This window comes from Bombus fervidus, chromosome 6 (assembly GCF_041682495.2).
Source record: "Bombus fervidus isolate BK054 chromosome 6, iyBomFerv1, whole genome shotgun sequence".
NCBI classification, from domain to species: domain Eukaryota; kingdom Metazoa; phylum Arthropoda; class Insecta; order Hymenoptera; family Apidae; genus Bombus; species Bombus fervidus.
Genome location: NC_091522.1, coordinates 12,434,695 through 12,450,469, shown reverse-complemented (window position 1 = coordinate 12,450,469; position 15,775 = coordinate 12,434,695). Strand labels below are relative to the sequence as shown.

The following is a 15,775-nucleotide window of genomic DNA, read 5'->3' as shown; positions in this document are numbered from 1 at the left end:
CGGCCTTCCGGCACGGAACACCGAACAACCCGATGCTCGAGGCTCGAGGCCAACTCTACGTTCGCATTCGCGTCTTCTTCTCCAACCAGAAAGTTGAGCGAACAGGCCCCGGCTCTTTCGCACGCTCTTCGATTTATACGATGATCCGTTCGATGAAACACGATGGCGTCGCAGATTTCCAATTAAACAGTCGAGTCCGCCGCTCCACGCGTATTTACGCGTTGCCACGTTCCGCGGATCTGATCGCCGCATGTTTGGTTGCACGAGCAGGTGGACGAAGGAAAGTTTCGAAGAGAGTCGAGCTGGCATTTAGGGAGTAGAGAGACGAAGACGGATGATCGTTAGGTAATCTTCAGAAGGTGCGTGAGAAACGTTACTACAGGAATTTTCTTAAAAAGCGTAGGAGGAAGGTCGTAAAACTCAAGTTGAACGAAGATCATTCGCGGCTATCGCGTGTTTCATTCGTTTCGTACGTAATCGCGAATGGTTCTTATTTTCGCTTGTACTTGGGCTTGACTTAGGCTTTGATCAATTATATGGACGTAGCTGGAAAAAGACTAAAAGGTATTTGCAAAGTATTCTTTTTCCACGGTTTTACTGGAACTGTACCTATCGAGGGAAACATCGCGTTAGATATCATCGGCGCGTTTTACATAGTTGAACGAGAAAATAGCGCTTTTACAAAATTCCTCGCGCTTTCCACCTATCTTGCTGGATTAGTACGTATAGCGAAGGATCTTTGTTACTCGTTTGATAATAATTTGGTTCTACCAACCTACTTGCATCGTCGATGACTCGTGCGGCACTGCAGAGACGACTTAAAATAATGGAAATGCGAAGAGGAACGAGAAGTAAAAACTTGCTGCCATTGTACGACAATAATAGAAATAAATAGGATTTTTTTGCAGAATATTCTTTTTCTATGGATTGAAATAGCATAAGAGTATACTTAAGTGATCGGCTAATCGAATTTTATTTCAATTTCTACGTAACTCTTGAAACGTTATTTTTCAGAGAACCGGTCGACGTTACGAGCAAAAAAGAAGTTTGTTCGTTATTGATCGATAGTTTCTACAACCTGACGAAAGTATTGGTGTCTCCTGTAGTCGCACGACGCGCAGCCACCTCCTTATATACGAGCCAATTTAAAATGGTGACCGTCTACAAACTCGCCCCGCCATTTTCCTTGTCTTATCGAGCGACTTTATCACTTCGCAAGCCGAAGCGTGGCTTATTAAACCGTGTACTTTGATTGGACCTTCGCTAAACTCGGGCAAAATTAAAACTAAAAGGAAACTACGCGTCCCGGCTACGTAGAAAATCGATAGATAATTGGACAAATTTCACCGAATCTATGAAAACAATAATCTGCGTACCTATATATTCCTGTCTAATCTAGATCCGGAAGAGACAGAAGAATTAGAACGCGAATGTTTTTTATCATATAATATCAAATAAAATCACGAGGACCCCTTTTCTTTTTTTCGTTTAGGCGTACCATCTCGTCGTTGAAATTCCAACTATTAAGAAATTCTAACTATTAATATTATCTATTTCTAAGGAAATATCGAAATGGTAGGAGAACCGATGAAAAAGTTATTTTTATGACAACTAGAAATATTATTTAAACGTGCATTTCATCGTTCGAGTATTGCACCGAGAATTACTTTGTTTGAAAATTGCTTCGAGAAGAAAGATCCCTGTTTTGAAAATAAAAATTCTTTTACACCGATGGACAGCTGCGAATGTTTATGCAGACTCATATTTTTATAATCACAACTGACGAAACAGATACGATATTTATCCCATATTATTAGGTTGTCCGAAAAGTGTCTTTCTTTTTTCACGACACGTTTTTTACAACGACGCACCTTTACGCAAACATGAAACCTAATCTGTCGAACGTTGTGATTTTTATCTTGATAAAACAAAATGGATCATACGTAATTTAATAAACTAATATAATGTCGTGTATCCGTTATTTCCTCATAAAACGAAAGAAATTTTTTAGACGACAATACTAAAAAATAAGATTTAAACGGAAAGGAAGAAATCCGAACGCGAAGCAGGAAAATTCATTTTCTTTTTGTTTTTGTATCGCGTATTAATTTGTAATTTCCAAAGCAAGTCCATACTAAGCGAACTACCTATCCATTTAATAAATCAAACAGTTGACACGGTTTCGTATCGCGTCGATGGTCGAACGAGCAAAACGCATCAGGCGAATGCGCTTCGTTTCGTAGAAATAGTAATTTCGATTGGCAATTCATTTGAGGGGTAATCCACGAACAGTGTGCCGTTGCGCAATAAACATTGCGGTACTGCCGGTAATGGCAACGAAATAATTTGCCGCACACATAGTGACGAAACGACGACTTAAGTCTTACCTTCTCGCCTTTTGCATTGCCGTTTCTTTTCTAATGGCCGAGGCCGCACATTATTACGCAGTTTCAACGCGTATATACCATTCAAAGAGGTTTCTACCTACGTATTTCGCGTTATTTACAGCATCGTCGAACGTTCTATGAAATACGGTAAAACACCAATCGATCGTGTAAGATAACGATCTGCTGTCGATTATCAATTATTTTCTAAATTGTACGTTAATTCTATGTAGATTTGTAAAACTAGGAAGTATCTACCTAGGGAAATTGGATTGGAAACTGGGATTAGAAACGTAGAGTTTAAAACTAACTTGAATATTATAGTTGAATATTTTTCGTATTCGCTTTCTTACATCGGTCGAAGAAACTTTGATATCGTACGAGGTAACGCCATGTAATTTACAAGTTGTAACTACGTACATTCTTAAATTTTCAGTTCATTCGCGCGTGATTATATGGTTGCACGTTGTATCGTCGCACCATCGTAAATAGTCGATTATTTACGAAATAGGAAGAACGATCGATTGGAACAATTTTTTTCAGCGTTGGCAACTTTTTGGATATTTCTCCTGGCAAAGAGCGAACGTTTTACTTGCATTTGTAAAAATAACAAAATCGATGATAAAATATTGCAGCGTCAGTTGTACGATATATTATAAATTGCATAACATTTTCCGCAGTCGATCTAATTATCGAACAATTTGATTTTACGAAACGGTATTCAAATGAACGACTCGATCGATTATTCAGGAATCGCTTTCAAGTAATAACATTCTATTTCGATAAAGTATCGTTGGTTGTTCATTCGAAATGACACTTTGCAATACTGTTCCGTGCAATGAAAAGCGAACGCGAACAGCGGGCGCGGAAGGTGTAAACACGTTTCAACAACGATACTAAGAATCGACGAGCTACTTTACTTACCCTTCGGGAAATGGATACTGTCACCCGCGCGGTGAGCATTAAAAATGTGCAGAAGTGGCAGTTCAACCGCAACGTAAACGTTTCAAAGTAACACCGTCGTAAAAAAAAAGGGGGGGGGGGAAAGAAAGAGAAGAAAACAGGGACGGGGGACGGAATATATATGTACCGCAATCGATTTATCATCGCCAATGAAGCAATTTAATTTGTCTAATATACACGACGAGTTTATAAAGTTCGCCTAAAATAAAATAAAATAAAAACAAACTATTTAAAATCGATAAAAAGATTTTCCACAAAAACTATTCCGGCGAAACGCAGCTTTCGTATTCATCGAACACAAACACAGAACAATCGTTTCATACTCGACGTTCCGGCTCTTGCACTCGGCGATCTCTAGAAGACTTCTCGATCTACCATCTACCCGTGCGTTTATCTTAACGTAATTTATCTAACGAATCAACGACTGATTGATCATACAGCGTCTATCAAAACCGGCAAAAATAATGACCACTTAACGAAACGCCGATCTTCCTACCCGGCGAGCAGAAAGCTGTGCGAAAGGCAGAGGCCTGGTACGAATGCAGCTAAAACTGGAGAGCGCCGCTAATTCAACTTCGTAGAATGTTTTATTGGCATGAACGACGATCGCGAAAGTAAGGGAGGGAAGGGACAGAGAGGATGGAAAATTATAGACAAACAAGCAGTTCGATTTACATTGATTCGTGCGTTCAGAGATTAATGGGGTTCCGTGGGCGGTTGCGAATTATGCAAGGAAGCCGGCTTACTCGCGCCGACCTCTCCTCTGTAAAGCCCAACGTTTGTTCCCTCTGGAGAGCAAAGCGAGGCCCGTCCTCCTCCCAACTCGATCCGTTCCGATCGAGAGGATCAATTTGGATGTCAGACGTCCGCGTGTCACTTAGGCGTTTTCACCGACGCCCGAATAATTCATCCCACCCTTTTGGAAACGCTTACAAATCCTGCGATAGCGTCGCGACAGAGGCAGCAACAGAGTGCGACAAAAAGGTTAGATAGCGGGGCAAACACAGAGGGAGAAAGAGGGAAATCAAGGGGTTTGACCGAGGCTGTCCTGTTGCTGGATGAAAGACGCGACGACGTGGAAAACCAGCTGTATGCGTGCCCTCTCGAAAAGGGTTATTTTTTATTCACAACACCCGGAGTTTTAAGCCCGGAAACGTGGGAGTGATTCGCGCAATAATCGCTGTGTTTTCCCCGTGCCATGGGACGCGGTATGCGATGAAAGAATTCTGCACGAGTTGCGGGCAGAAGGAACGTTGCGCGGTACAGTTTTGCGAACGAGTTTGACATCCTAGATATTACATATATATCTGTATAATTGATGGGTGAATATAATACGAGAATCCGAGGATAGGGTAGAATCGATAAGCGTTGGAAGGCAGATTTGTCAATACTTTTGTTCTAAGCGCATCTTCGTTCTCCTGTCTCTTTTATAAACGAAGAAGTCTGGAGGATACGTTGAAAACTTGTATAAACCTACAGAGTTCGAAACGTTACGTTTAACTCTAGCACGGACGAGCTTTATTAAAATAGAATAGACGTTGAATTAAACCTAAAGCGATTCGAATTTATTCGCGGTATAATCTTTTTAAATCTCCGTGAAAATTATGGATGCTTACTATTTCCGAAGATGTAAGATTTTTCAAAGAACATTGACGCGAGTATCGTTGTGTCTAAAAGAAAAGAAAAAATATCGAAGAAAAAGATACGAAAGAAATACACGCGTGTACTTGTTCGTCTTAATTTTTCGATAAAACTCTACACAGTTTGTAACGCGTAACGAGAAAACGATCCGTTTGTTCGTTAACTCTACAGTGATTTCATCTTGTAAATCCATCGCTGCTCGGAAAAAAAAGTTAATTGCAGGAAAATCTTTCAAACTCTCCCTATTGGTACGTATTGGTCCCTCGTGGCCCCGAGACGCTCGTTACACGTTTTTGTAATCGTCTGCTACGCTTGCATACACGTACACTTCTCCCCGTTGTCCTTTGATTCAAGTTCGCATTACGTAGAGAGAATATTTATCTCGCAGCGGAACACTGGCAATAGTAAATAATTGATTAGATCGAAAGAGGGTGTACGCCGGCGTGCGTACCCGCTGCATCAATGGGAAACTGTACAACGACAGAAGGGAAAACCACCGACGACTGGTGCATCAATGAGAAACTGATAGGTAGGTGCTTTATATCGATGACCCTGACACGTTGTTTCGATGAGATCGTTTCGACGAGACTCGAATTTTAAGAGAAAAATATAAATCCACTTTGGTCGTATCGCGACCTATTCCACTCAATTCTACCTAATCTTCAGCCAAAATACAACATTTTCAAACACATCGAACACTGGAGAAGCTACGTACGTACATACGTATTTTCAGAGCCGGCGTGACCTTTTGCGTGACGGGTTCAAACATTTTGCAGGGCCTGAATACACACTGAAATCCTACGCTTAAATTTTACAACGAGGAATTATTTATTTACAAATGCTGTTACATATTATATATTTTTTATAAGATGAATAAATAATAATACCGAATAATTAATAATACAATCCAATAATAATATTAAATAATATTTCTCGCTTTTTCCGACGTCAAATCTTTGATAACATCATCAAAATCGATTGAATTTGCTACTTCACTTTCTATTGACAGAATAGCCAGAGATGAAAATCTCTCTTGGCTTATCGATGATGGCAGATAATTTTCGTAGACCGCGGGGTCAGGTTCCTTGCGCCGGCCCTGCATATTTTCATAAATATTCGCCGATATCGCGAAGAAAAATATCTACTGGGATGTCCCGTAGTATCGAGGAATAGCTTCAATATTGGATTCTGCATATGAAAATAATAGAAAGAGTTTGTCTAAACGTACGCTCTATTCGACCTTGTTTACGAGTTATAGCGAGCTCTACATTGGAATCATTCTATCGAAAGGTGCAAGTAATTGAACTAATTTCACATAAGTCACGATGTGCAAGCAACAACTAGAGAAATAAATGGACATTCAAAATGACCTCATTGCAAAGATATGCAGATACAGTTTGTTTAAGAAGAAAGTCGCTATAACTCGAAAACAAGATCGAATAGGGTCTCGAACGAACATTTTTTACTCTTTTCCCATGCAGAATATAAAAGATTTGGCATGCATAAATCTTCGATCGAATCGTATTTAATCTAATCATTCGTATCAATATTTCTTTAACACACATACTCGAAGATACAAACGAGGAAAGTATCTTCGCCGTTCTATTATCCGAAAATTTCCTCGTCCGAACGTTCCTGTTTCTCTCAATTAATTCGAGTAACCGAGGTTCCAGGGCAGTATCTTAACGTAACACGTCGCTCGACAAAAAATTAGTTTACAGACTCATCAGTTGTTCGCCTCCACGGGAACAAGAACAAAGATCCACCGATTCTTTTACACGTTGAACAAAGACGACGTTCGCGAGCAACATCCAACGCACGTCGATGTTAATCAAAAGCCGCTCGAGTTCTCTCTCTCTCTCTCTCGATAAACTCGACCAGCCCCCAGCATCAAGGGCATAATCAAGGAACGTAGGTTCGCAGCCCCCTTTCCTGGGAGGGGGCGGTCACACCCGAAACGTGATACGAAACAGAGACATCAATTTCGTTACAGCGCGCCCATGTGAGAACTGGTGACTGCACGACACCTACGTCCTACGCGAAAATGTTATGATTCTCGGTCGTCGATCCCCGGGGAGTTGAGAGGGTTGCCGATGGTCGCAGCAAAAGGGAGAGCGGACGCTTTGTCGCTCTCGCAAGGTTCATGGAGCGAACAACCACTTGACGAGCGGCGTGTGGTCGACTCGAACGATTGGCTTGTTGTGAAATTGTATATCTGCGAGGGGCCACGATGGATCTGTCTATGGTAGCGCAAGTGTTACAAGCTCGTTACCGGCACTCTCTTCGTGTAAATCCGGTTGCCACGGGTCTCGGTTACAGGTTGCAGGGACGAAAAGACCGGCACAGGAAAAAAAGGGAATTATCGCGTCGGTGCAACTGTCGCGACGAGAACTCCGCCATGAGAAGGTCGAGCAGCGGATGATTAATTTGACGTAGAAGGGATGAAAGGATGTTGCGCCGCGCGAATTTGCCATGTTGGACGATGTGAAACACGTGGCAATGAACGGCGCGTGTGCGTGAACCGAGCGATTCGAGGGATTTTCATTGTGCGCCGATTGGATAGAGTTCTTGCGCTTGTACTTGTCGAACAGGATATCGCGATTGTATGGTGATGCGAAGAAAGAATGCTAGAAGGATGTAAAAATGATGTACCAGAGGATGACAATGGACTGCATGTAAGAAGGCGAAAGAATAACTCTGAACAAGTGCTTGTTACGGGTATGAATCCATTGAGAACCAAGCAGCGGAATAATTTGCGGGAATTGCACGAACGTAACATTATCGAAAGACGTAAATTCGCTTATCGTTTTGTCAACGTACAAAAAATCTGTTAGGATTGTAAACGCTTTAATAAATCGAAGTTCGCTGTAAGAACGTGAGAAATTGGAACAATCATAGTAGCTACTAGAAATATTGGGTTGTGCCAAAAGTTTCTTCCGTTTCATAAGGAAATACTAGTTTATTGAATTATGTAACATCCATTTTATTTTATTTGGATAAAGACTATAAAGTTTGACAGATTAGGTTTTATGTTTGTATAAAAGTAAATTGTTGTAAAAGGCGTGTTCGTAAAAGAAAGACACTTTTGAGACAATCCAATACTTCAGTTTCGTTCCATCCTGAAGAAATTATAAAATTTAGCGAAAGAAGAAAATAAGTAAAAATACGTTCACTCGAAGGTGTTAATTCAGCTGTGAGATTCCTTTTCGTAACTGTAATGTTACAGAATGGACAAAAAAATGGCAAATGAAGTGTTGCGTTGCAAGCAACATCGGCCGAATGAACAAGATTAATAAAAATAAATTGCGCTATTACGATATCCTCTTATTTATCGCTACAATTTTATCACGATATTCTACTTTCACTGGCCGACCAATTGGTCACAAACTGTATAAATTATGTTTTTCATGCTACTGTTTAAAAGAAAACTGTTTATACAATTACAGGTGGTTCGCGATCTGGAATTTTCAGTCTTAACAGGCGCTTTTGATTTACGGGTGATTATTTTTCGCAACAGGCTTTACGAGTTCTCTGCCGGCCTGCAATAACTCCTGGCTATAATCGCGATAGAAACCCTTCAAGAAATCGTTCTCTTAGGCAATAAGCAATTTAGCAAAGTACGAAGTAATTCGGTTCGGACAATTTTCGCAATCCACGATCTTTTAATGTTGGAATCTAGCACGCTTTGCGGAAAGCTGGCGAACGAAAAGAACGCGCGAATCCGAAATGCTTCGCAGCATCGTATTACCATTATGTGAAATTTTACAGCGTTTAAGCGTCACGTGTTTCTGAGTCATGCACAGAACGCTTTGAAACAAGCGCTACAGTCGAGGAAAAGAAATTTTGATTTCTCCCGGGTAAATAATATCAAGCACACGATAGAATTCCGGTCGGCTTCGTAATAATAATACAAATTTTCATAGAATTTTGAGTTTACAGGAGCCGCTTGTAGGTATCGTGTGATTCGTCATCGAAAAATATTGCTTCAAATTCGATACGATAGAAATAGCGATAAAATTATTTTTAATCTGTAATGGAAATCCTATGACAAACACATTACGACGAAAATTTGTATAACGTAGCAGATGACGTTTAAATGTCAAAAAAGCTAAGGAAAAATAGGAACAACAGCTAGAAAATATAAAGTCGATGGCGTGTATTAATCTTCCCACAGATGGGAAGATTCCGGACACTTTAGCCACGTGTTTCATAAAACAACATCCTTTTAAAGTTGAAAAGATCCAACTTTATCTTTGTTTAACGCTATCGTTAAAATATTATTTACCCTCTTTCACACGATCTTTCTTCTTCGAAATATATCACACCCCCTTCGATCTCCCCCGTAACTAACGTTCTTACGATATTTCTCAAAATCTAAAAGTGGACAAACTCACCACCAAATGTTTGCAAGCCGATACGAGAGATTCGTGCTTCTAAATGGCGATTAAATCAAAATTGTACTTTAAATTTTCAAAGCTCTTTAACGCTTTACCCTCGTCGATTAATCGGCGACGAATTGATTAACGTAAGTTGAATTTAGTCGCGCGACGAGCCTAAAATAGAGAAAGTTAATTTTACTGTTCCGAAGAACGTTGATGGACTATGGCGCGCGATAGAAAAGCTCTTTTGGCACGGTTTTATATCCCCTAAAAGATTCAACCGTAACAGGGCCAGGTACACCGCGGAGGAATGGAAAATCGACGTATCTCTGAATTATCCTGCGCAGACTATACGACAAATGGAAGGAAGTTTTCCTTCTCCCCGCGGATTTCTGATCCAGATTTCCAGATCGGATGCGGAACTTTAAAGTTCCTCGGCGAGCCGAGGATCGCCCTGAAGGGGCTCCTATAAGATCCTACGAGTTTGTGACGGTCGGCGAATATGTTCGTAAAACATTCAAAGAAAAAGTTTTATGCCAAGAAGACGGGAGGAGATAGGTCTCATATACAGGAAGAGATATCGCGTTTGAGGTTACCGGTTGATCGAATCAACTGCGATGCTGTTATCCACCTTTCTTTGCGATCCACAGAGGAGCGCGGATAAATTTTCACGCCGATGGAAATTAAAAAAGAAAAGCTGTCCGACACGGAGTTTGTAGCGAAAATCGAGGAATTTGTCGAGTCTACGAGCAGATATACTACGAAGTGATTCGAACATTTACGAAATTCTAGAAAGGAATTAAACGAAGTTCGATAGATCTCTCGGATTCAAGTGTCTCAAGTCGGACAAAGAAAAAATGTTATATAAAGAATCGTATGAAATTCTTGAAGAATGTTCGAGAATTGGAAAGGAAGGATAGACAGACAGACACAGAACGAAAATTACGCGTCCTGTCTCTGTTTTTAAATTCACACTGCAGCGAGAAAATTTATCGTTTACTCGATTCGCATCAACGTTGACGATCACCGATGGTACTCGGGACCAGCTCAAACTTGGGGATGAAATCGAGTGGACGAGGCTAGAAAAGTGAAGTATCGCCGCTACACGTGCGTGACGGAAGCTATCAGGGCGCTGAAAATCGCTATAGAAACGTAAACGAGTAAAAATATAAGCGAATTAACAACTTGTCTAATGAATTAACACTAAAATATTGACTAACTTGGTGTTTGAGAAACCAGACAAGAAGAGAAGAACTATGAAAAGTAAAAGAAATTAATAAAAATTAAAGCAAACGTCGATCGAAGATATCCAATCCCAAAGAGATGCTGGAAGAACGAACTCGGCTAACGAATTAATCTTTCCCGGTGAACTCTTTCTCAGGCAGGAAACGATAAGCTCGTACTTCTTACGAACACCTCTGTGTTCTGGCATTGTTTCCGCAACCGTATGAAACCGGTGAGATTGTACGGGAGCCTGCCGCGGAAAGTCTATGTATAGACAGGGTGCAGTATCGGTGGCGCAACACCGCATACAAATATACCGAGGCCAGGCCGACCAGGGTGAAACATTTATTTAGTGCCAAGGGATTTTCCAAATGGAGGGAAAGTGGCAGCAAGAACACAGTGGGGGCCTGGATAACTTGGTTAGCCGGTAGACTTTCGATCTGTATTCTGTCTACCGAGGAGTTTATCACCGACCGCATTCCCTTCCGCCCCCAAACGGCCGTTGTTATCGTTCGCGATACCGGGACGTTCGAGCAGCTCGCATGCTCCGCGTCGATTTCTTTTCGCGATTTATCCACGGACCACCGCTCTCGTTCAGTGACCAGCCTTTAGTGGTCTTTAGCTAGCAGGCTCAATTCGACCAATAAGGACATCTCGTTGTGAAAATGAAACTTCCAAAAATTGTTACGGCCAACATGTAATTAAACGAAGATAACAGGGGGAGGAGAATTTGTACGAAGTTTTTGGTAATCGATGAGACGTTAAAATTGATAAATCGGTAATTAGAAAAGTTATTCCGATAGCTACGTGTGTATATGGTAAAGCGTATTATTCGTTTTCAGGAATTAAACCCGTGGAAACTTTATTTCGATAATATCGCTGTAGCAACGTAACTAGAATCTGTTACGCTCTGAATGAAAATCGAAGGATGATCAGAGTCTCTCTTTGTAAATATTCAAATTGTCAATTTCTCGCGAAAGCAAGCTACCAATTGTCGTTTCGTAACGAATAGATAAAGACGAAGATCTGTTATCACAAAGGAATACAAAAGAATTGGCGACGAAAGGATCGTAGGTATCGTTGGAAAACCATCAACAGATTTATCAGAAATCAAACATTCTTACGCTAAATTACCGAGGTGAAAAAATCCTAATCAACTATCAGGATGTCAGTATGAAATTATACTAGCAGCGCGATGTAATGATTATCGCATTAACGACTTCCAGTTGTACACGCTACCGTATGTGTAATTTACGGTAATTAGCGGCAAGATAATTAAATGAAAAAAATATCCCAGTCGTTCGTCACGGAGTGTGAGTGAACAAAGTGAGAATGACTTTGTTCTTCTCATACCTTGCCTAGATTTCCTATTGTATTCGTTATTTTGATACGAACGCGGATAAGAACGTAGCTACGTGAATAAAGAATAGCACGAACAAGCTGTTATCTTTCCCATCTGCCGTAAATGCGCATAAATTTACCTACATTGATATTTAAAAGGATATTTAAAATAGAAGACACTGACAAAAAGAAAAGTCGTGTACAAAATTCTACGTACATTGAAAGTTTCGTTTTCGTTTACAAAATCAGATTAAAAATTTCTGGCTGATTACACGATATCCTACGAATCGAGATCGACGGAGAAACAAAAAAAAAAAAAAAAAGTAGAATATTTATAATTTGTATCACACCGTCGCTTTGTGATTTATACGCTCATGATTTTTTGATTGATTAAGAGCAAGTTCAAGCTGAGACGCGTAAAAGACGCTGTAAGAAGATAAAAGAATGCTTAATTCCCGCCGGCAAGCTGTCCGTGTAGAAACGACTTATTCCCCTCCTTCTTAATCATTATACCATAGCCGTTTATCCAAGCGAGGTAATTGCATTACTTCTGATCGAATTTAATTTTCTTATCCACCATTTTTAATTAAAATTTCTATTTAACGAGAAATGCTGTATTTCTTCTTCTTTTTTGTTTGTATCGTTATAAAGATTATTTCCGAATATTCGAATTATCAATCGTACACAGCTGAATATGTTTTCTATAGGAAACACATACGTATTTATACCGTATAATGTATGGATATCGATACTTTTAGAGAAACGGACTAGAAATACAACGTTCCACTGCAAACTTATATTAACAAGCGAATAAATGTTTCGGATAACTTAACCCGCGACGTAGCGCGTATAAGTAACGTGGGTATAAATACGTTGGCGTTCTCGAGATACGATGGAATTAATCTGTTATGGTGGATTTATAACGCGGCACCCCTTTCTACGGAGTACATGCTTCGTTCTCCTAAATCACCCACAAAAAGTCTTATTCGGTTGGCTGTTCATCAAATCGTATCGTAATTAATTAAAGTCTTAACTCGATGGTGTAATTCCGCAAATAAGAGAGCGCGTTTTAAGAAGCTACGAAAAATATTAGAAAAAGAAAGCTTTTGGAAATATAGAAATTGGCAAGTAAATTTCAGAACTAAATTTCTCGCCTGTCATAATTATCAAATGTTCATATTTGATCGCACGTTTTATATCTTGTTCCACCGAGTTGTTACTAGTTACGCGCTGAGTCTCCTTGTGACGCAATTTTCAAAAATATTTTTACCTTACTGTTTTACGTTAAATTCGCTGTTAATGTTCGAAAACAAAATTTTGACAAACATTTCTTGTTTTCTATATTCGCCGGTGTACTCGATTCTGGACTCGGTTTCGGTCGCTAATTTCTCGAAACGTTCGAAAAACGCGATGAAAACGTACGAAACGGTCGGAGAAAGAAATTATCGGGCAACGATGTTTGAGAATTAATATTTGGCGCGAGAGCAATCGGCAATAGCCGCGGCTGAGAATGGAATATCAGAAAATATGATGGCGATAGCGAACAAACGTGCGGGGCGAAAGAACGAGCCCAAGACTTAATAGAAATACAATAGAGCCTATCCAGAGGGTGGCTACCCTCCCTAGGCGGCAGTTTGCCTCGGAAAATAAATCAAACTCCAATACGCTAAGTGGTTACGGGTGACGTAAACCAGACTTCTGCCGAGACTAGGATACAGCCATGTCCCGAGATTAAATTCTATTTAATTTCGAGCTCCATGAAATTCACTCGAGGACGTGCCAGCGTACTTCTCTTTTATAGGAAATCGGATTAACGACGGTAGTCCACGAAAATTACTATTAGGCAGGTATATCTTGTAACACTATTGTCACGTCGCTTCACTTACAGATTGTCCATTCCTCACACACGTAACTCAAGTACTTTGAACAATTTCAATCGTCTCGGTAAACCATATTAGCTATCAATATAATTTCTATAGTAAATTCTCCTTTCGTGCATTAACGATAAGAAGAAAAAAGCGTCAATGTACAGATTAAGAAAAATAAATTGGGATTATTATCAAAATTAAATGAACAAAGAAACGACGAAATTGCTGTATATATTAAAAATGAAGTTATTGCACAACGTATAGAACGTTAAATTCTAATCTTTTAAATAATAATCCTATGGATAGATATATTTACCGATTCAAAAATATTTCAAACAATTCCAAATTTTTCAGATATTCTTCGATCTAGGTACATGTTTGTATAACTATTTCGAATAGGAATACCTACGGCACAATTTTTATTAAATACTTGGGTATATTTACGATTTCTTCGAGAATACTTGCGGCTATTAATGACACGAATGATTTGCGGCAACCTTTTAGAAGATCGTGAATTTCCTTGGGAAATAGGTATTTTTATCAAAGCCATTTCTTTTCGTTTCTCTACCGCACAGATTGAAAAATAAAATTATTGCCTTCTTATTTCGATCCACACTAGTGGGGCAGCGATCGTCCAGGGACTCACGACTGCAGAAGGGACGAGCGCTTTTTAGTGGACGTAAAAATGGCTACGGCCGATTAAATAATCGATGAAGAAAATGTGGGGATGTGATTTCGTCTTTAAAAAATCGACCCCTTTATTGTCGCAGATGGAAACAGTGTATATTTAATGCTACACTATACATATACGTATACAATGTTTTTCATATCCTATCTTGTTAGAATTTAATCTTGAAGTTAAGATTAATAATCTGTGGAAGACACAATGTTTATGTTGAAATAACGTTCAGTGATGTTTATTAAACAGAACTACAGAACCAAATGTATATAAGCGAGTGATATAATTAACAACGTATACAAGAATTGTTGATTGTTGGCCAATTACTCTCAGACTAGACTTAGGTAATGACCTATGATCCCTTAAACGCTTTTGAACCCCACTCTCTATACAGTAACGAGTATGACCTGTGTAAGTGTCCTGTTCAAATGCCTGTGTGGATGTCTGTGTAAAGGTACTTATGCCTATGCGTGAAATATCGCTGTATTTCAACATATCTGTTACATAACGTTAGGCAGCTAACATAGGTTTTCGAAAATATTTCCTCTTCGTTAAGCATAAAACGATTCGCGCAAATGAAACATTCGTGAGATATCTGTTCACGTTCTTTTAATCGCTGTATACCTATCAATGACAAATACGTTCAAGAAATGAAAATATAATTAAAAATAATTAAAATGCTGGGTATTTTCAAAAGCTCGTTCGAATAAATGTTTCTGAACGTTCTAAGAAAAATATTCAACGTACGATAGAAAATAAATTCTCTCTCTTTGCAGATGATGAAGTAAAAAATCAGTTATCTACATTTAACAACGTCGTTTCAAGTTTGACCAATCACAACTTGTTTTCCTTTCGAAGAGTATTTTACGAGTGTTTCGCTCGACCTCTCTTCAAAGCAGTGCCATCGGGGATTTCCAGGTGGCGGCCATGTTTTCATTATACCGCACGATGTCCGGTACTCGATCACACTGCCTTTCCGTTTCTCTCTCTATTCGTTTCGTTCCCCTCCTTTCCCTGGCCATCCGACTAGTTGTTCCACCTTTTGCAAAAGCAGTGATATTTCAACGGGTATGCGTTCCACGTTCAACCTCGCCCCAGTCAGCAACAACTCTAATTTCATTATTGCGGGTCTCTCGGGTCAGGGACAGTACCGTAAGCATTATGGGTCTACAAACGCAATAACAACGACAACGCTCGCTTTCCGTCATCCTACATCATGACTTTTCATCCGTCTAATCGTCGTGACGTTTAAAGTAATCGCAAGATCTTACGTTTGAACGAACCTTACCAATAGTA

The 15,775-nt window shown here is 39.7% G+C and overlaps 1 protein-coding gene across 1 annotated transcript in view; it reads left to right on the top strand.

Annotated features, from left to right (window-relative positions):
* The window catches only part of Nop56 (Nop56 ribonucleoprotein), a 102,629-nt gene that overhangs the window by 55,728 nt on the left and 31,126 nt on the right, over positions 1 to 15,775 (top strand). The window lies entirely within an intron of this gene.